Below are 21809 nucleotides of genomic sequence, written 5' to 3'. Positions count from 1 at the left end.
TTCTAAGTACCAAACATTTATTAACGTTAAGAATAATACCCCATTGGTATGTGGTATTATGACCTCACTATGTTACCTTTCGTGCTGGCGGATCAGCGCTCGACTATGCTCCGCGTTCAGTAGGCTCGCTTTGCATCGACAACTCTCCCAGGCCATCTAAAGCGACATTGTAAACTGGGTTGGGCAGCGCCGCCTACTTTTTGAAGCTTAGATTGATGCGATGTGTTACGTTCCACTACCTGTCCGAACTGCCCACTCTCGGAATCTAATCGTCACGCTGCCGTCACCCGCGTCATAGCGCGTGTCTTGCGGTCCATGCGGTTCATGTGGGAGAATACCGTGGGCAGAGCATTTCGTGCTTCGGCTTCCGCGGCCACTTACCTAGTGACCCTTTTGCATACCTGCTAATTGCTGCAGATCTTATTAGTTTATGGCGCAGTCGATGCGCCGCAGTCGCTGGTGGCTTCCGACGCCGGGCGTTGTGGCCAAACTCAGCCATCTTAGAAAGGAGCCGATGAGTTTTTTGTCGGAGGAACCCCTTTGCTTGGGGAAGAAAAGTTTTTCCGAGAATGATCCTGTTCGTTTATCTCTGCACGCATTACTAATAATAATTTGTTTTCGGGAAAAGAAAGGGTGTGCTATCCGTCTCTTATATCGTCGGACAGCTGAAGCGCGCCGTAAGGGAAGGGATAACGGAGGGAGTGAAAGAGGAAAGCAAGAAAGAGGTGCCGTACTGGAGGGCTCCGGAATAATTTCGACCACCTAGGGATCTTTAACCTGCACTGACATCGCACAGCAGACGAGCGTCTTTTGCGTTCCGCCTCCATCGAAACGCGGCCGCCACGGTCGGATTCGAACCAGGGTACTCCGGCTCAGTAGACGAGCGCCTTAACCACTGAGCTACCACTGAGAATAAGCCAAATTGAAAAAGAAATTGTTTTTTGGGGCAAAGGAAATGGCGCAATGTAAGCAAGGCCTCATTTCCGTTTCTTAAAGCCAGCAGTCATTTTCCTTCGCTTAAGGCGCGGTTCGAGTCGATCTCCATCGAGATATATGGGACAGGCGTCATTTGCTATCTTTAAAACCAGCTTTATTTTACTTTCCTTTCCTTATGGTGCGATTCGGGAGTCCACCGAGATATGTGAGACAGGCGTCATTGACTTGTTTGACCTCTACCTACATTCACGGTCAAACTTCCGGCCCTGCTCACAGCTCGAAATGCTGGTGAAATTAAGCTTTCCGCTTCAAAACTCCGCCAACGCTCAAGGACCGCCTCAAGAGTATGACGTGACTGCTTCAGTGGGTCCCGTCGGCGGCTTGGCGTTCCTCTTTCCGTATCACTTCGCATAATCGGACAGTGTTAGTTCTTCAATTGCGTTTTTATTTGTGTTCATTTTTCAATATTACAATCAGTTTATTTTTCGCTTTCTAAATTATTGCCTAATTTATTTTGTTTCTGACAAAATAATTATTCCTTATAACAATCTCAATTCAACACAATATACAAAAGGTCTTCCTTTATCCAGGTCCATTAAACTTTCCTCGATGGCCCTAGTATGGCGTGTTTGAATCCCGACCCAACGGCCCCGGTTCAATCCCCATCTCACTCCAAATTTCATTTCACCGCAGTAAATTAATAGAACATTCTTACATGTAAAAATTAAATTGGAAATTCGATTTTCGGGAAAGGAAATTGCGCAGTATCTGTCTCACATCTCGGCCGACACCTGAACCAAGTCGAAAGGGAAGAGAGAAAGCAGAGTGTGAAAGAAGAAAGGAAGAGATATAGTAATGAAGGGCTCCGGAATAATTTCGAGCACCTGGAGATCTTTAACGTGCACTGACCAGTCCAGTGTCTGATATCTGATTTAATATCTGCTACGGGTCCCATTTGGACCCAAGATATTCAACTTAATTTTGGAAACATGGCGGAGTGCTGGAAGCATGCTTCACCTCCGCCACAGGTTGGCCCGGTATTGCACTGCCTCCGGGATCGTCCTTGGACATTACAGCGCACCTTTTGCGTCTTTTCCTTTAATCTTTGCTCTCTTATCTTATCTTTCAACTCTCCTACTTTCAGCACGGGGTGCCTGGATCCCCGCACGGCCCCACTGCGCTATACGTTCATGAGCTCATGAAGTTCCATGACGTGGGCAGCCCGGTCAGTGGCGATCTTTTTTCTGCCTGGCGTAGTCCGTCGAGCGCAGTAGGAGTCCCACATAGTGGCCCACAGACAAGCACAATACCTTCGTTTAGCTCAATCTATCACAGGACATCGCATACTTGACACACTCAAATTTCGCATACAAGCAGCCGACCCCACACTACCGCCACTTCCCCACCCCATATACACACGCAGCTCCTTGTAGAACCCCTCCCTCGGAGCACCCACGCCACTTGCCACTCGACCCGCCGCCCAGCCCGTGTAATAGCTCTACACAAATACCATGGTTCGGAAGCCGACGCCGTATGGGAGGACGCAGTCTGCGCGGGCGAAGACGCGGCAAATGCATTCGTTCAACACACACCCCACTCTCCACATTACTGCCCCATCCACCCCGGAATCCTCGGAAGAGGCGGCAATAGCGCTTGCCCTTACACTAATGCTCGGTACATCGTACAAACTTGTTTCTCGACCCAGACAGCAACAACACTAAGCGCGATATCGGTTTGGTTTAGTTTATAGGAGTTTAACGTCCCAAAGCAACTCAGGCTATGAGAGACGCCGTAGTGAAGGGCTCCGGAAATTTCGACCACCTGGGGTTCTTTAACGTGCACTGACATTGCACAGTACACGGGCCTCTAGAATTTCGCCTCCATCGAAATTCGACCGCCGCGGCCGGGATCGAACCCGCGTCTTCCGGGCCGGCAGCCGAGCGCCATAACCACTCAGCCACCGCGGCGGCTTAAGAGCGATATCGATACGCAGACATAAGCCGCCCACCAGAGACTTGAAAATCCAGCAGTCTGAGAACAGCGTAGCGAAGCCGTCCGCCAAAATTTGTCATTTATTTGTCTATGTATGCAGAACAATATCAGTGCATAGGCATAACACAGATTCATTTCATCCCCGATGCATTTCATTCTATCAGCACATGTCGGGCTATAATCGTTACCACATGACATCTAGCCCATGTATTTCCGCTTTGCCCCTAGCGTAATAGTTTTTTGTTAAGTTTCTCTACCGCTGCTACAAGCCCGCCTTTCATCGTTTATTTCCGTCACGTGCAACAAATAATGCCCGGATACCGAAAAAATACACGGGGCGCTGCGTTTCGATGGAGACGAAACGCTAAGGCGCCCGTGTACTATGCGATGTCGGTGCACCTTAAAGATCACCAGGTGGTCGAAATTATTGTTGTTGTTGTTGTTGTTGCCTTGGTGATATGGCACACACCCACGACGGGGGATTGGCCAAGGGTCAGTGGGGAGACCCCATATAATAGAGCAAACTGGTGTGAAGCTAATGATTGTGCCTTGGGTGAAATTTCAGAGTAATTTAAAAGAAAAGGAGAAAACAAAATATCGAGACAGAATATCTGAGATTTAAATAAATAAATATATGAAAATACCCAAACGCTCTTTTGAATGCGGAAATTTTGGAAGCAATTAGCAAGAAAATCAGCCAGTAGCTGTTACATAATTGTGAAGGTACTCGCAAACTTGATGCAATGCAAAACCCCTGGCACTCGCGCAGAAAGAGAGGAAGAGGGGAACCGACAGTTAGACCCAACTTCATAATGGGAATTTCTAGGTGTGCTCTCCTCTGATCTGCAAACCTCCGGCAAGCGAGTAAGAATTGCTCCAAAGTTGCGACCTCCCCACCAGCCGCACAAGTTTGTGGAACTGAACTGGCATCTACATAAGTAAAGAATTAAATGGGGAATCCTGCACCGCATGAGTGTCATCGCTACCTCACACAACCGGGTTTTACACGCACGAGCTTTTCCATGGGTACATAAGATGTTGGTAGTCAACCGTAAAGAGTAAGGGATCGTTGCACGTGGTGGTTATAAACTGAAAACGCTGGAATTTAGTCATACCGAAAAGAACAAGATTAGGGATGCTACAGGCAACTGGTGCATTTAGAGCTGATTTTGCCAAAAAGTCTGCTGCTTCATTTTGTAAAATACCGCACTGGCCTGGTATCCAAACGAAGCGCACCTCTTTCACCCATCCAGGAATACAAAACTTTAGTGAGCGTCTCAAGAAAGCGTTTCGTGTGGACTCCAGCGCCAACAAAACAGAGAGAAAATCCAATAGGATTATCACCTGAGAAACAGTTGTAGAAATTTTCAAAGCGGCCAACCCAAGAGCGATAAACTCTCCTAGAAATAGGGTTGTGTAATCCGGGACTCTAACTGAAAAGCTCTGCTAGAGAGACTCTGAAAAAATACCAAAACCTGCCTTCCGGCCGGCCCCAGACGCATCTGTAGCAATCACAGTATGTTTCAGGTACTGGGCAAGGTGATCAAACAGGATTCCAGTTAATGTCCTTGAAGGCAGATACTTCGCATTAGGTGGGATATATAATCAAAAGTAATATCCACAGGGCATGCTGCCCAACCAACTCTGCATACAAAATTGAGGTCCACACTAAAGTTGGATAAATGGCTCTGAGTAAATACAACTTGAGGGAGGTGGAACAAGCTTGGCCAATGAGGAGTGAGAAAAAGGACTGGGTGCGAGATGAAAATAGGTGTAGCCACACCAGGAGCCGACTCAAATGAGCGCAAAAAAGTCCAGACAGTTAAAAGGTGAAAACGGGAGTTAAGGTCGGGAATACGAGCCTCCAAGTGCAGAACTACGGTGGAAACTGATTGAGGGAGACCTAGGCGGAGACGCAGTGCGCGCCTTTCTAACAGCAGCAACGGATGAAGCTTATATTTAGAGGAGCCAGAAAAAAGCCAAATTCCAAAATGGGTCTGCCATAGGCTTTGTAGAGAAGTACAAGCGTGTCCCGGCGCATGCCAAATTTCCTATTACTTTCTCGCAGTAGCCTACCTAGTCCATGCTCACCTTTCTCAACGTTAGTTTTGATGTGGGGCCGCCAATCCAAATTGGCATCATAAATGACGCCCAGATATCTCAGCGATTCTACCTTAGGTATGCTGTCCGAGCGATAGTTTAGCGATATATAAAGAGGCATGGTGGTTTTAAAAACCAGCACACTGCTTTTGTGCACATTTATTACCAAATTTAATGTATCCAGCCAAACCTCTAAAGCAATAAAGTAATCCTGGAGAGAACGATATAGGGCATGAATGTCTGCTGCAGAAGCAAAGAAGGCTATGTCGTCTGCGTAAACATATACTGTAACATCAGGGTGCACTAGAATGTCGCACATCAGCAGATTGAATAGAAGCGGCGAAAGTAAAGAACCTTGTGGCACGCCTCTGGTTTGGGCATAGGTGTCTGAGGTGAAGGAACCGTCAGAGCAAAAGAACTACCGTCCTGTTAAAAATTTGCTGATCCATGCATAAATGTAGTACGGCGGGTGTAATAATGCCAATTTAGAGAGAAGGATCGAATATTCAACACTCTCGTATGCATTAGCAATGTAAAGCGTCAAAAATGCTGATACTTCTGTCTTGCGCATAGCAAGGCGGACTCTGCTCTACAAATCGACATGGGCAGACCAAATGGAGCATCCCCGGCGAAAGCCAATATGGACAGAGCTCAATGCGTTCACTACGGAAACATGCGCGGTTAGGGAGCTCTGCACAATTCTTTCTATGAGCATCACGAAATTGGACGTTAGAGCTATCGGCCGAATGTTATCAATATGGAAGCCTTCTTTGAATCTTTTAAGAGCAATATTATTTAGCCACCTTCCAGGAGTGCGGTAACCATGCAGTTTCCAATGATGTATTGACAAGATCGAGGAGGTCCTGAGTGAAGTCTTGCGCTAAACATTTCAACATACCGACCGTAACACCACCTCACCCGGAGCAGAGGATTTCATCAAAGAAACTGCAGTTGTTAACTCTGATTTTTCAACCACAACATAGTCTAAGCAAAGGTAGGGGCGAACAGAGAGACTCTACGCTGCTCCTGAAAACGTGAAGCAAGCCATTGAGCAATTCGCTCTAACTCATCTTTCGCCTCATGTGGAGACAGCACCACCGAGCAGGTTAATTGCATGGCTGAGGAGTTCACATTCCGTTCCATAAAACGTTACAAAGCCTTCCTATTTTTTGTGTTTGAAAAACATGGGTTCAAATTTTGATAGTAGTCATCCTTTGCCTTTGCTATGGTTGTTTTAAACGAGGCCGAGAAAAATTTGTAGTTGTTCCAATTTGCCGGGCTGTGATTATGCGAAAGGGTCCTCCACACTGCTTTCCTACGAAGGAAAGCTGTCTCACATGCGTCGCTCCACCATGGGGATGGTGATTTATTGCAAATAGCGGAACGCACAGTGAACTGGGAGCAGTCGGTAGCCTTCAAAATTGAATAAAACACTGGCTGAGCCCGGTCGGTCCTACATGAACAAGGATCAGATGTAAGGGAGGCGCGCAAAGATGATTTGTAGGCTGCAAGATTAACTAATTTTCGGGCAGAACCGTGACCTCGGAAGGGCCTCACCAACATGGTGAAAGTAATTGGCAGGTAGTGACTAGATGTGCCACAGTCAATTGTGGACCATGCCCCTATACCTACTCCTCTTGCTGCCAAGCACAAATCGAGTACTGAGCTCGAGTGTCTGCGGATGAAGATTACGGCCCGAGAATTGCAACACCGCACACCATTTGCAGACATCCATGCCCATTACAAATGTCCATGCGAATCAGTATAGGAACCCCAGACGACGTGATGTGAGTTGAGGTCCCCAGCAATGATTACCCGGCTAGAGTTTGCAAGTAAGCTGTCTTGGTGGTCTTTTCTGCATACTTTATTTGGAAAATATACGTTTGCGACTGTGACAGCACAGCAGTGCGGCAAAATGAGATCTATAGCTAGAAGCTCGCTATCAGGATCCATTACTTTTTTCAGTTATTAAAGCCTGGTGACACAATTTTGATGAAATCAGGGTCACCAACCCGCCGCCCCTACCATTTATGCGGTCCGCACGGAAAACACGAAACCTGTTTAAAGAAAATGACTTAACAGGGGAGAGCCAAGTTTCTTGCAAGAGCACAATATCTGGGTTATGAGAAGATAGAATTTTTAAATCAGGAAGAGAAGATACAATTGAGCGGCAATTCCATTGGAGGCCCTTTACACCCGCCATGATGCCTATTCGAGAATAGAGGCTGAAACAGCCTCTTGTAGTATATCTGGCTTGGAAGACACACTAGAAGGCCCTTTTTTGGTCTTGAGCTGGGGAACGGAGGACTTAGAAGGAGAGGTTGAAGCACGACGCTTCTGCCTAGGATAAGACATTTCTACATCATTAGTGCAAACAGTGTTGCGAGAAAGACTTACAGGGGAGCTGTCGAGAGGCGGCACGTGAGACGGCACCTTGGGTGATGGCGTGGCAAGGAAACTTTGAGCACAAGCTTGCTGTGATGTTGATGCTGGTGGAACTACAAGCTGAGGTTGAGAAATAGCCTGATTTGCAACAATATCAGACAACGCCTGCATGAAGCTGCTGAGCATGCGCTCGACCACAACCCAGAGTGCTTTTTCGACGGTTGACACTATTGTGGCCGATAATGTGGCCTCGTGGTCAGGAGAAGAGGAACGCACAACGCTGGCATATGAATATTTTCTGCGGTTAAGCAGTGCATAAGCGTCTGCCCGTGAGCAGAGATTCTGCTCAATTCATTCCAATAAACTTTGCTCCTACGACCTACTTTCACAAGTGGCATCATCGGCGCTGTGACTGTTACTGCATAGACAACAGCTTGGTTGTTCAGCGGTGCAGCTGTCTGAAGAGTGACCTTCGCCAAACACCCGGCATCTGGTCGCCGACTAACAGGCTCTACCACTATGTCCAAATCTCCAACAGTTGGTACATTGCAGGGGTCGAGGATGCAGCGGGTCCAAGCGGTAGACAATTGGCCAAATTTTCAACTCCGAGGGGCATGTGCAACCAGCAAAAGTTATGACTGACTCCGTTGCAACACGTACTCCAGCCATCTCGCGAGAGCAGCGGTATACAGAAATAATCCCCGTCCCGGCTTCCTGGAACTCCTCCAAATTTTTTGAATTGCAGCTGATGGGTCCACTCCACGTACAATGACCATAGAGCACGCATGGTTCTCAGGAATGAAGGCTTTAACCGGCAGAGAAGTGAAGGTACTAAACCGGAGCAGATCCGACACACACTCAATGTTTGCTGATTTAGAAGTAATGCCACGCCTTCCAAAAGATCGCACTTCAGAGATGCCGAGATAGTGACTGGTTAGACTTTTCTGTTGTTCCTGTATTGTTTTCGGATTCTTCATTTTGAGAATGCCATCTCCAGTCGGTACGAGCGCCACGGGAATTTAATCAACACCATTCTTTAGAAATGAATTCAAAGGCAAGCTTTCGGCCGGCAGGCTGGCGAACCGTACTGCCGAGCCTCCTCCCTGGGAAGTGAAAGTTGCCTACACACAATTCACCGGCAACCTTACATCACCCCAGTCAGCACAGCCACCCTGAATCCTGGCAAAAACCCCATGAACGTGCAACGGCCTCACCAAAAGAAACACCCGGCACCACCAAGAAACGAAGCAGGCAGGCGGTGACGAAGCAGCAGCAGCCACGACTGATGTCTTCCGGAGCCATCCATTGCGGCACTTCTTCTTTTCTTCTTTCACTCCTACATTTATCCCTTTCCTTACGGTGCTATTCAGATGTCCGCCGATATGTTCGACAGATACTGCATCATTTCCTACCCAGAAGACCAATTTTCATAATTTGCCAATTTATACATCCTTTATTTTGTAATAAAATAGTAATATCTGTGGTTTAACGCGGCAAAGCTACACTGGGGCTATCAGGGATAGCGTAGTGGAGGACTCAAGATAAACGTTGACATGCTGGGGTTCCTCAATGTGCGCTCACATCGCACAGTACACGCTTGTTTTTGCAGTTCACCGCCATCGAAAGGCGGCCTCCGCGACCGGGACCGTACCTCCACCTTGGGATCAGCAGCCGGTCGCCACCGCCACTGAGACATCATGAGGGGTCTTATTCAGCATCTGCTGTCAGAGATAACGAATGCCTCAGGATGTAAATGCTGCACAACGTGGTTGGGCCGTTGCGTGTGTGTTTCATAGATTTAAGGTACATGACGCAAAGTTAGGCTATCTTGGCTAGGTGGTTTAAGAGTTATATCAATGCTAACAATTTGATTAAAACCCTAAGCAAACTTGTAAAAGGTGGAAACTCTTAACGAACGTAGGATTTCACATCAATTCGGAGTATAATACTTTAGTATTCCCGAAAGCCAATTACAGAAGTGCCAATAAGTTTAATCTTAGACACCAAAGTTCCTTCAGTTTTGTTGTCGCATAGAATAGATGTCGTTTTCGAACTGGCTAATGCAAACAGCTTTCACTGGATAAATCTACGCGCGAGTACGTCTCGGTTTTTGTTAAAAAGAATAAAAAGTATGCCGGCTCGCAAAAAAAGTGGGGCTGGAGAGAGCCCCGAACCGCTTTCGGAACGATTCCTTATCATCGTTCGGTTCGGATTCAGTTCCAAAATTACGAAAAAGATATGGGTTCGGTTCGGTTCAGAGGCAAAAATATAGTTCGGCTACGGTTTCGGGTTCAAGTGCTGTTCCGGTCCGACACCCTGGTTTCATCCGAGATCTGAACCCAAAAGCTCTACCCCGAGCATCCTGCCCTCTCGTATCCTAGGTGTAAATCGCCCGCTTACTTATCAAAAGGTAGACGAAATCCAAGCAGTGGAGATTAGTAGCGACGCGCGGCTAGAAGCGGCCGCACCTGGCGTAGACGATGCGAGGTGCAAGCCTGCGTAGACCGGTTATGTAGAAAACTGGCCACATGACCAAGCGCAGCCAATGGGCGTGGGGCACTGGACGTGGTACTGTCGCAATCCTAAAGATGGCGCTAGCAGCTCTTTGAGATTAGTGTTCCTGTATATGCTCCCGCAGAGAGCAGATTTGCGCGAAGGTCCGCCATCATGTTCCAATCTGTGCGGGAAAGCCACCGCTCGTGAATACAGGGGCTGCGTACATGGGTTCGCTGTATAGAGCGCTTGGGCTTGTTATTTTATTTCCCTACAATTTGCGCTCCATCGCAATTTCTTTAACGTATAACGCCAAAAACTAATTGTGATTTTCAGAGGGTGTGCATAGAGCGGGAAAGAAAATCGCCAAAGCTTACCAGCAAATTGTAGTCATGACAAATTGACGAAAAATACTAGAAACGGCCCGCGAGTTTTTTTTTTTTGGAACGAGTAATTTCAGATGAGCAAGCAGTCCCGTTCCGGATGGGGCGACGTCTGTACCGTACTGTCTCCCTCTGTGCGGGTCTTGAGAAAAAAAAAAGAGTACTGCGATGAATTGCTTTTTTTCACCACTAGCACCGCTGCGTGTTCTGTGCTAGTTATGCACGGAAAATATAAAAACGCATCTCTCTGTGACCGCATTACAATGATTTTGCAGCTTGTTACAGGCAAGCAGACTACAGCAACACCAATGCGTTGAACCGGCGAGTCTGACTTAACGAAAAAATTTCAAACTCAATTGTTTGCGTAAAACATTTTACAAAATGTACCCCGTTGCTAAATGCAGATAAATAACAAATCTATAAAGGACCTTGAAAGTACTCTTCCTCGTTGATATTATTAGCTTGCCTAATTTTTATTAAAAAGCATTATCTTTTCATCTGAGTTTTTAAGGTATATTTCGTCGCGCTTAACGCGGCCCATTCTTAAAAGCCACTTTAATCGCCGACGCACTTCGGCCCCTGAACGTCCTAATGGCAGTCCGTAAAACGCTTTGCCGTTTCCAGTGCGATTGCTGCTGTTTGGCGCACTGCACGCAGTCATAGCTGATGACTGTGTGGCTCACTTCCACAGCAGGGCACCAAACCTCACGCCACAGGTGTGCAGGGGAAATGTGTGGAATGTAGCCGACAGCGTGGGCTCACGTGTGGCATCGACCTGGCGAGGGGTCGCTCGGCACGGCGCCTGTCAAGTCAGCTTCCCCGCGGAAAATTGAACAACTGACGTCACGAAAATCATGTGACCGCCTATCAGCGAATGTTCTAAGCGTAGATCAAGTTTTTCTACGCTTAATCCTTCTCCAAGCAGTTCTGCAAGGACCTGAAAGGATAAAAAACGTACTGGATTACTGAATTGCTCTTTACTGAAAATTTTTCTATCAAAGCAAGAAAACCGCGTATGTGAAGTTGTTCTCGGCTGTTTGGTGATCATCGAAATGTATACTTACCCGTAAAAATAGTTTGACGCCTGCCGACTTATCGCATTTCCATAACCACATCGGAATTGGACAGATTTAAAAGGTGTGAACTATCGGTTAAGGACCCAGGGGAAGAGAGAGGCGCCAGTGCGCATGCTCAGGACCATTACCATTGCATTTGCCCGTCCCTTCTGCACGCAAGGAATCAGCAGTGTTTCGTTGATGAGTTAAGTGACGTTTAGCGCAGGGGTCTCTATAGCATATCCCCTTGCGCAAGAAAAGGAAACCCGAGTACAGCCGCGCGGCGCTGCGCCCGTACCATCGTGGGGTAACTCTCCGCGTGGGCTACTCGCGGTCAACGCTTCATGCAAACCTCAACACACAAATGAGACCAGAATTGCCGCAGAGTAATGAATTTAAAATCGGAAGTAGAAGCACTCACCTCAAGTTTCCTTCTTTTAGCAAATGCACTTCTTGGCGGTGGTGGCATGCTTCTTTTGTGCAAAAATAGTGAAGGAACCGCGTCATGGTTCAGCCATGCCCCTTCTACAGAAACCTCTAGCGATCGCATTAGGGACAAGCTCTGCACGTAGTCGCTGTCACGAAACTGCTCTGAGCAGAGTACACTTGCTTTGGTCAGCTTGAAATTCTCCCTCTTCACAGCGACGACCCACTGCGCTGTGAGCTTTTGATCTTTCGGGAAAGTGTGGAAGACGACATCGTCGCGGCCGTAGGTGCTCATACACCCGAACGCACAGCAGTACCTCATGTTAGATCGGCTGCACGTGGTCGGATGCTCAAAACTTGGCTGAAACACTTTGGGACGACCACAACGCAGGCAACACGAGGAACAACGCGCGCTGAAAGCACGTTCAGGTGACTCGGAGGGTCTCCGGCTCCTCATAATGACGTCACGCGGGCCGACAAAGAGGAGGTTTTCCTCTCTGCTGTTCTCCTCTCCTGCGCTCTCTCGGGACACGGGAGATTTGAACTGCGCGCATTCAATCTGTGATTGTGGCGGTGCTTTTGCAACAATTGAAAAAATAACTTCACAAGCATGATCAACAATGTGTCTACTTCAAAAGCCTAGAAGGTTAGCAGATTTGAAAACCAACTGTCTCCCTTTAAGCTGAACCTTTTTCGTTAGCCTACACGTTTCTGCCCCTTAGGTGAGTACCGGTAAGATAAAGCTGCTGTACCCTTTTCTCGTGCGGGGTGTTGGTAACCTGCTATTCAAGATCTGAGAGAACCAGCCATATGCACTCCACCCCATTCTTATCCTTCTGGTTATTTCCCTGTCATGTTTCGGATCAGCTGTCACACTCTGCCCTAAATAAAAGTATTCCTTTACCACATCCAGCACCTCGTTGTCAATTGTGAACTGCGGTTCCCTTGCTAGACTGTTGACCATTACTTTGGTTTTCTGCATGTTAACTTTCAGACCCACCGTACTGCTCTGTCTGTCTAACTCATTGATCATGATTTGCAGTTCATCTCTTGAGTGACTCAGCAAGGCAATGTCATCAGCGAATCGCAGATTGTTTAGGTATTCTTCATTAACTCTTATCCCCAACTGTTCCCAATTCAGGCCTCGGAATACCTCCTATAAACATGCGACTATTGGTTTCCTTAATATATATATATATATATATATATATATATATATATATATATATATATATATATATATATATATATATATATATATATATAGCACTATTTTGACTTTAAGGCTCATCTACAGGCTGATTCCGCAATGCCTGTATAACTGCTGAGGTTTCCACTGAGTCGAATGCTTTCTCATAATCAATGATGGTTATATATAGGGGTTTGTTATATTCTACGCATTTCTCTATCATCTGATTGATATTGTGAATACGGTATATTGTGGAATATTCTCTATGAAAGCCTGCCTGATCATTTGGTTGATTAAAGTCTAAACTTGCCCTATTAGCGATTACCTTAGTAAATACCTTCTAGGCAACGGAGAGTAAGCTGATCGGTCTGTTTTTTTTTCAAGTCCTTGGCGACTACTTTCTTATGAACTGATATTGTATTTGCGTTCTTCCAAGCTTTTGGTACAGTCGAGATCATAAGGCATTGCGTATACAGAGTGGCTGGTTTGTCTAGCAGAATCTCCCCTCCGTGTTTCAACAGATCTGCTGTTACCTGATCCTCCCCAGCTAGATTTCCCCTTTGCATTGCTCCTGAGGCTTTCTTTATTTCCTCTTTCGTTACTGGCGGGATGACGCATTGCTGTGCGCTGCTGTCTGTATCATTAACGTTCTAGTTACATTGGCTACTCTAAAGATTTGTGTAGAACTCTTCGGCTATGCTAACTATCTTATCCATATTGCTAATAACATTGCCCTCCTTGTCTCTTAACTCATTCATCTGGTTTCTACCTATGCATAGTTTCCTCTTCACCGCTTTTATAAGGCTACCTCCATTCATTAGAGCATGCTCGATTCTCTCCTTATTAAACTTTCTTATGTCGGCCATCTTGCGCTTACATATTAACTTCGATAGCAGAGTTCTATTCTGTCTGTAGTGTTAGACGCCCTCACGTTTTGACGTTTCTTAATCAGATCTTTCGTCTCCTGAGATAGCTTCCGGGTATCCTGTCGAACCATCCTACCGCCTATTTCTATTGCGCACTCCGTAATGATATGTGTCAAATTATGGTTCATTTTATCAACATGAAGATTATCTTCCTCAGTTAAAGGTGAATATCTGTTCTGCAGCAATATCCTGAATTCCTCTAAATGTTTAAGGCCTGAAATTTGGTGTCGTTGCCTCTGTATTGTCTAGGTAAATCCCTGCCTGGAGCTATTGTACACGCACTACATACTTTCAGCGAGCGGAAGGCCGTGCAGCTGTGCCACAACTGAGAAGCAGCAGGCAGTCTTGAAGATGCACCAAGGCACGCAAACGGTGATGGAAACAAGCATATTTGCAGACATAAAGTTCATAACCGAATAATGTGATTGTTCTTTTGTTGTCCTGGCACCTGGGAATTTTGTATTATTACGAAAACATTACGAGCATCATTAAGAAAACTAATGTCTTAATGTGTTTCCGTGTGTGTGTCTGTCCATGTGCGTGTTTATACTAAGAAATGGTACAAAAAATACTTGCGAACAACCTCGGCTCCAACAGTCCCTCGGAAAAAGCCGCCTGCCAGGGCAGTAGTGGATTACTTTACCAGTGCGCTAGCAATTTGGTTGCGGCACTCTGTAACCGGTGTCTGCATATACGCCAGTGCCATGACTGTGTGCTAATGCTTTCGCATTCATACACATAAGTAGCGTGAAGTGTATCTGCCAATTTTTTTAGTTCCTCATCTCAGCTGCTGTAGAGTGAGCCTCTTCATGACGCACACATTTGGTTCTTGCGCGCCATTGCCGCAGATTTAACTAAACATTTTCAGCTAAAAAATAGCGATGCCAGTATTAACAATCAAAAAGAGAGTACAGAAGCATGGAGAACATATCAGCGGCTTACCTACGATTTGCTGTTCCTGAAAGCAGCAGACTTTATAAGGCAGTTGCAGAGCATATGCTGTCAATACCTAGAGAATATGTGTATTGTGGTGTGCACCCTGCAGTCACTAAGAAAAGTGTTAAATTCATTTTAACCGGTAGTTCGAGAGTTGAAGCATGATGCTTGGCCTTTGGCATTGTGCCATAAATCCAGTGGGTGCACAGTGCTACTACCTTGTGATGATGCATTAATAAAGTTCGGTAATGTGACTAGCATTTGTAATCATCTGGTTAAAACTGGGCTGTAAAAGATATATGTTTATGCTTGCTGACTCGTTTCAAGCCATGTACACAGTTATTGACATCTTAGATATGTAAAAAAAGCAATGCAGTATTTGACATCTACGTCCATTGAAGTGCATTGATACCCTGCTCAAATTCTAGGAAGCGGCGTGCAGTCTTCATCAATGCATCCATGAGGACACCGTTGAACACTTGAAGCGCAAAGTAGATTTGCTACAGAAGCATATCAGGGAGCTGAAAACACAGCTGGAAGGTGTTGTTGGTGAGCATCTCATTTTAAACTCGATTTAGATCTTGTTCCGCGTGAGGCACTGAACGTATTAACGTGCTTGTAGAGCAGGTAGGAGGGATGTAAATACAGTGCACAGTGATGCAATTTCCTCGAGTCCTTTTGGAGCAAGAAAATGAGATTTCGTAGCGGTCAGAAAGTTTAATCTGGAGCAGAAAAACAGGCATTTGCACCATCGGGACACACACTTTGGAGGGGTAAACTGTGCTTCAGCGAAGCAGCATAGCCTAGGATCACTAAATAGTCTTTATTTAGTGACTTTAGTACAACCGATGCAAACTCAAAACACGATTCCTGAAAAAGAGGAAAATCCATTGACAAAATAGTGCATGTTATGCTTAAATAACAATTTGTTAACGCTCCTTATCAATGTACAAAGTTCGAGGCCAACCGCATCAAATTGTATCATATAATTGGCGTGTGGGAACAAGCTCTCAGAGCTAGTGCCCCCACTTTAGGAGGGCTATCTTCATAACAATCGATGCTTGGCTGCATTTTTTCGAGACAACACGAACTGGACAACCAAGTGGAGAGACGGCCGTTGCGCTCGTGTCGTCTGTCCTAAAGTCAGTAAATTTTTTTTTTATTTAGTGACTATAGTTTGTCCTTTATATTTTAATTTTGTGTTGTATTTCTTGCGTAAGGTTTTCAGACTTGTTTTTTTAATGAATGCATGCATATGATGCAAGGGCACACTAAATCAATCATTGTTTGGCAGGTTAGCTTTGCTTCTATAAATAGTAAAAAGCAAAGTTACATGCCAGTTAGGTCTAGATTATTTAACATAGCTGGATGTAGTAGCATTTGCCTTTTGGTGCGATTGGCATAGCGATCACATCACTGTGAGTATGAGCCTGAAGGCATTAAAGCTTACTGTGGTCTAAACAAGAGGAAAAATTATGTATACTAGTAGTAAAATGCCATCTCTTTGCATACGTTTTCAGCTGCACAAACATTTGATGGCATGAAGCCAAAATATCAATGTTTGTGTTAAGTTTTTATGTCTGTATTTTTCTCACTTTTTTTTCTTCTACTAATTGTTTGTCAATTTAGGCAGAACTGACTTAATGACATGCAGTTTAAAATGTTTGGAAATCATTCCCAGAAAGAATTAAAAATAATGCTGTTTTTTGAGTACTTCACTAGATGCCTTGTTGCTCCTTGGGTGGCGATGGTCTTGCATCACTAACGCACATTTACAGTTCATCTGTTCTCAGTGACAAAAAAAACTAAGTGCGTGGCGTGGTTGTTTTACTTATTTTTGTTTTTCAGGCAACAAGCTTGCGCACCTTGCCCCCGACCAAGTCCAGAATGTTGCTAACTGTGATCTGCGCGGCAATAGGTGGACTAACAAAATTGTCCAGAAAGCCCTGCAAATGCGCTTGGCATGTGGTAACAGGGGCTCCAGCCCTCAGAAGGAGGACGTTATTCCTTTACCGTCAGAACACACTCTGCAGAGGCGTATCGAGGAAGTAAAGTTTGAAGCAGGTGTGTATGAAAACTTCACTGGCTCATGTTGCCTCTAGGGACTTATTAGGCAGCAGTGTAAGCACTACATACTTCACTTCCCTTTATTTTTAAGGAATCCTTGAGGAATTGCTGCCTCCACTCAAGGCCAAGCTCGACACAATGAGGCCAGAGGAGAAGCATTGCGCAATCTTGGTTGATGAGATGCAGCTCACTGCTGGAATCGACTTTGACCCCACTGTCAAGAAACCAATTGGCCTTGCAACGACTCCACTCTCCGATCCAGTGCCTGAGGGCGAGCTGACCTATGTGACACATGGTCTAGTCATCTTGCTTACTGGACTGTCGTCTCGCTGGAAGCAAGTTGTTGCCTACCACCTGACAGGGGCGTCCAATCATATTTTCGGCCCTTTTAAGCCTATGCGTTCATGCATTTTGTGTCGCTGCAACCGAGCGAGCAATCTGTTGTTACATGGAAGGATGAAAGAGAGCGAACGCGGAGTGCAGCAGAGGGTGAATGAAAGTTTTTTTGAAGAGAGTGAGAGTAAGAAATCGGAGGAAGGTAGAACAGAAGCATGCGGAGGAAGTGAAGGATGAGGGTACCAAACTAGAAAACAAAGCAGCATGAGGGAAGGTCTGTCGGGAATGGGTAAGAGAGGTCTCTCGTACCCTCCTTCCAGCTCTTCCTATGCCAGAGCTGATCGCTTGAAGAAGGCTGTAACGAGGAGAGTGTGCACTGCAGTGGGAGGCCGGGAGGGGTTCGCTGGTGTGATAACACAGAGTGTGAAAGCGACCCAGCATGCCACAAAGGAATCGTCAGTGTGGTATGCTAGCAGTTGAGCGCCATAGATTCAGTCACCCTGACGGGAAGGTGTCGAGGTGAAGGAGTTTATTTTCGTAGGGCATTTCAGAACAAGTTACTCGACAGCCTGTTCTAATTTGCATTGTGTTATCGTTTTGCCTTCAGGTTGATTCCAAAGCATAATTGTCGCAGTAAGAGATGATATCACTGCAAAGAAGAATATCTCAACAGCTGAGCTCGTAATTTGCACTACAAAAAGTGTAATTACCAACCAATTTTTTTAATATTCCTCTATGTGCACAGTGGAAAGCCAAAGTAATCGAGCGTGATGTTGGCATTTGTGCCTGTTATGATGCCATTGAGCTTTTTTGAACTAAGAGGTTTACTGAAAGAGAAACCCCGAAACTGCCTGAGAAGTACACATTTTTTAAAAAGTTTGGTGGGTTTATTGGGTTTAATGTCCCAAATCTACTCAGTCTGTGAGGGATGCTTTTTCTTAAAGTAAAAGAATTTTCACAGTATTCATCATGTATGAAAAAATTTCTCTTATCATTTAATTAGGACTTGTGTCACAAAGTAGCTGCCGAAGCACTCTAGGACTTTCAGGACGCAATAAAGATTGCAGCACTTTCATTAAGCTCAGGGAAAACAGCATGTGAGGGCCCGTGGTGGCTGAATATTGTTTTTCCTGTGAATTCTTCTTCCGTGGAGAACTGTGCCATGCCAGATATTTGTAGTGCGGTTGTTCTTTCTTAATGCTGCTTTGTTTTAACACTTTTGTATCGCCTTTCAGTCATCAGCTTCTCTGCCCACTTCTCTTTCCATTACCAACTGAAAACGTGACTGCAGCCTTGTGTACAATCTATATCAGCATAAACCTCATCTTAGTACATTTTTTTAGTAAATCAACATCAACCCATTTCACATTTTTTTTTTGTTTTCATTCTGTTGCAGGGGTCTCCATTGATGGCACTTTTTTGAAAGATTTCTTGTTTTCTGTGACAGAAAAGTGTGAAGCGGCTGGGTGTCACGTGGATGCATTGATTACTGACATGGGACCGAGCAAAAAGGCACTGTGGAAGATTTGTGGGATCTCTGCAACTCGCTCAGTCAAGCCCGTGGTGTCGTGCAGGCATCCGTGTGCGGCCAACAGTGTTCGACAGCAGTACTTCTTGGCTGATGCTCCACATGTTCTAAAAAAGATAAGAGGTCACCTAGTGAGGGGCCAGTCATTCTTTCTGCCATCGTGACCAAGTAAGAGCTTCCAACTGACGAGGTGGGTGCAAGCACAGATTCTATACATTCTATCCACATACGGTCAGGGTAATCAAGCTAGCACTCTGTATTGAGGAACCTAATTCTGTAATGATGGATTTAGTGGGCATGATTGAATGCCACATTAACTTGCATTTTACTTCAAAATTCAGTTTTGTTGAAAATCATATTTAACTGTGCAGTATAACAGGGATATTGTGACATTGCTGGAGCTGAGGTCTTTTAAAATACGGCAAGGTTTAAACCATTTTCAAATCTGCTTTGTGCTTCTCGCAGGTGTCTGTGAAGCACATCAGGGAACGTTCTGTAATCGACGCAGAACGGGACCTTAAGTTGACCCCTCACCTGAAGCCTTCATACCTGGACCCTGAAAGTTTTGCCAAAATGAATGTGGCATCTGCGGTTGCAGTTCTGAACCACAGTTTTGGTGCTGCTATGCGTACCCTAGTGAGTCTTCGACTCCTGCAATCTGAGGGTTTCACCACAGCTTGGTTTGTAGAACGTGTGTTCGGGTAGTTTACACTAATGACATCACGGTATATCGGCACTGCAATGACCCTTTTCAAGCAGGATGCGCATGATGAGGCAGTGGCTTTTCGCAAGGAATTCATGGAGATTTTCGCACACGTTTCCATAAAATCCTTCAACGCGAAAAAAATGTGCAAGCCTGTCCAAGTTGGTGTGCTCATCACAACGTCTAGTGCACTCCACATTCAACACTAGCTTCTAAGTGTGCACAAGTTCAAGTTTGTGTTATGCAGGCTGACACAGGACGCCCTGGAGAACTTCTGCTGCATTCGCTCGAGACACCCAGTGCCGAGGCCACTAGAGTTTAAACTGATGCTGAGGCTCATAATGTTGAGCCAGTTCTTTAAACCAAGCACTAAGGGCAACTATGACATCGGTGGCTCAGTAGACCTTATTGAGTTTGTTGAAATAAAAAAGCAGCTTTGAAGAACGGTGTGAAGGCAGCAGAAGATGGGCTCTGGACGACAGCCTTCTCGACGATGATGCTCCCCCTTGATGAGGTGCAAATGGAGTCGCTTGTCTATGTGTCCGGGTACATCACCCATATCGTGACCAAGAAGTACAAGCTATGCAACACATGCAAGGAAAGTCTTAAAGCAGAGCCTGTAGAGCAACACGACCAGCTTTTAAAGCTGAAGTCGTATCGGTCGCATTCACAACCGAGCCCCCTCACTCGTCCTTCACGTCACGTTGTGAGCCTGTTGCAGCGTGCCGATAAGGTCTTCCGTGACCACAAGCATTAGACATTAGCTGTTTCCCTCTCCTCGCTTACGAATGCTACCTTGGACACGTGCAAACTTTCATACAGCTTTCCACATTGCCATGATCTGCAAAGGCGCCTAGCCCAAGGTTTCCTCATGCTGCGGCTAAGAATTGCACTACGGAAGCTCAGCAGCAAATCAATGACCGCAAAGGCGAGATGTCGATCCAAAAGTGTCGGGATGAGAGCGGCTTTGTCTCAGATTCGTTAAAAGGTTAGTTGACTGCAGTGCACAAAAGTGAGAGCAAACAAAAGGCATTCCAAAATGAACGACTTGGGGTTAATTTAGGTCACCTTGAGACGTTTAACATATGCCGAAAATTCGTCCACGTGGGTGCTTATGTTTCTTGCCTCCATCAGAATGTGAGCGTGAGCTGGTGCCCTGAAGCAAAGCTCATGCAGAAGAGAGCGATGAAGAAGTACACGTAGCATCGGATAAAGATTGTTCTAGGCTTCATTTTGTCGGCCTCACATCTAAAAATGGCACAGCCATCTAGGAACGCGGAACGAAGCCCCGTTATCACCTCCGGAACAAAATAAAGGACATCAGGGTGCAGTTGCACACGTTACTGCAGGCATTAAACGTGAGCAACGATCACGGACGAGATCAACAAGCCGATGAAGCACTACATGTCCCACGACTACTGCTTCAAGAGTCCGGCAAGACAACAAGCGGCGACTACGGCCCTAGCTGTACACATAAGCCATGAATCCACCCATGTAGAGACGAAGACAGCGGAACACGTCCCTATTCTTCAACTGACATCCTCCGTGTGATTGCAGAAATGCTATGCCAACTCGCCCAAGCTCTGCTACGGAACACACATCCACTTCAAATGCATTCGTCTGGAGACACGGCAACAGCAATTCGCACCTTTGAAGGTACCATGTGAGAGAGCCTGACAGGGTGGCTTGAAGAGGCCGAACGCGTCGCCTCCCTCATGAACTGGATGGAACGCCTCACGATGCTGAACGCCATCACGTGACATCGCGATGCAGCGGTTGACTGTCACAAGTCCTACAGAACTCATATACATGATTGGAGCACCTAGATACAAGCAATTGCTAAGCGATTCAAGCGCAAGATGACCTAGTGACGCAAGGTGACATAGTGGATGTTATTGAAAAGGCCGTATTTGTGAGGCTGTTTGCCGAGGACTGTTTTTCAAAGAGGAAGTAAGCAACCATGACCTTTTGTGACAACAAAAATCTGTGGCAGCAGTTGCGGACTCGTGTGAGCGCTGGAGTATGGACATTGGGCAAGAGAAAACTGTATTCTTACAAATAACAAACAAAGAGCCCAGGATTCGTAGTTATACACTTCGCAACTGTCCTATTTTTTTACTTCGAGAGTTATAAATACCTCGTATTAACCCTCACGAACAAAGTTACTTGGTCCTTTCATATAGATGACATCAGCTCATCAGCATGAAGAAAATTATGGTTTATTAAAAGCTTTGAAACCCTCCCATCAGCATCAAAATCACTGCGTACCTGACTTGTGTGAGGTCTCGACAAAAACTTACAGAAGACACTTTGTCGAGACTTAAGTGTGAAACGGCGGAAGCCTGACACCATTG

At 45.8% G+C, this 21809-nt stretch overlaps 1 non-coding gene and 1 pseudogene across 1 annotated transcript; both read left to right on the top strand.

Annotated features, from left to right (window-relative positions):
• Positions 1–1806: 1806 nt before the first annotated feature.
• LOC144116632 (U2 spliceosomal RNA) lies at positions 1807–2007 on the top strand. The gene has a single exon (XR_013311941.1). It is a non-coding gene; the product is annotated as a U2 spliceosomal RNA (small nuclear RNA).
• LOC144127550 (uncharacterized) lies at positions 1926–20440 on the top strand (annotated as a pseudogene).
• Positions 20441–21809: the final 1369 nt, after the last annotated feature.

Source organism: Amblyomma americanum, chromosome 1 (assembly GCF_052857255.1).
Source record: "Amblyomma americanum isolate KBUSLIRL-KWMA chromosome 1, ASM5285725v1, whole genome shotgun sequence".
NCBI classification, from domain to species: Eukaryota; Metazoa; Arthropoda; class Arachnida; order Ixodida; family Ixodidae; genus Amblyomma; species Amblyomma americanum.
The sequence above is the reverse complement of the archived record's forward strand: the minus strand, read 5'-3'. Positions and strand labels throughout refer to the sequence as shown.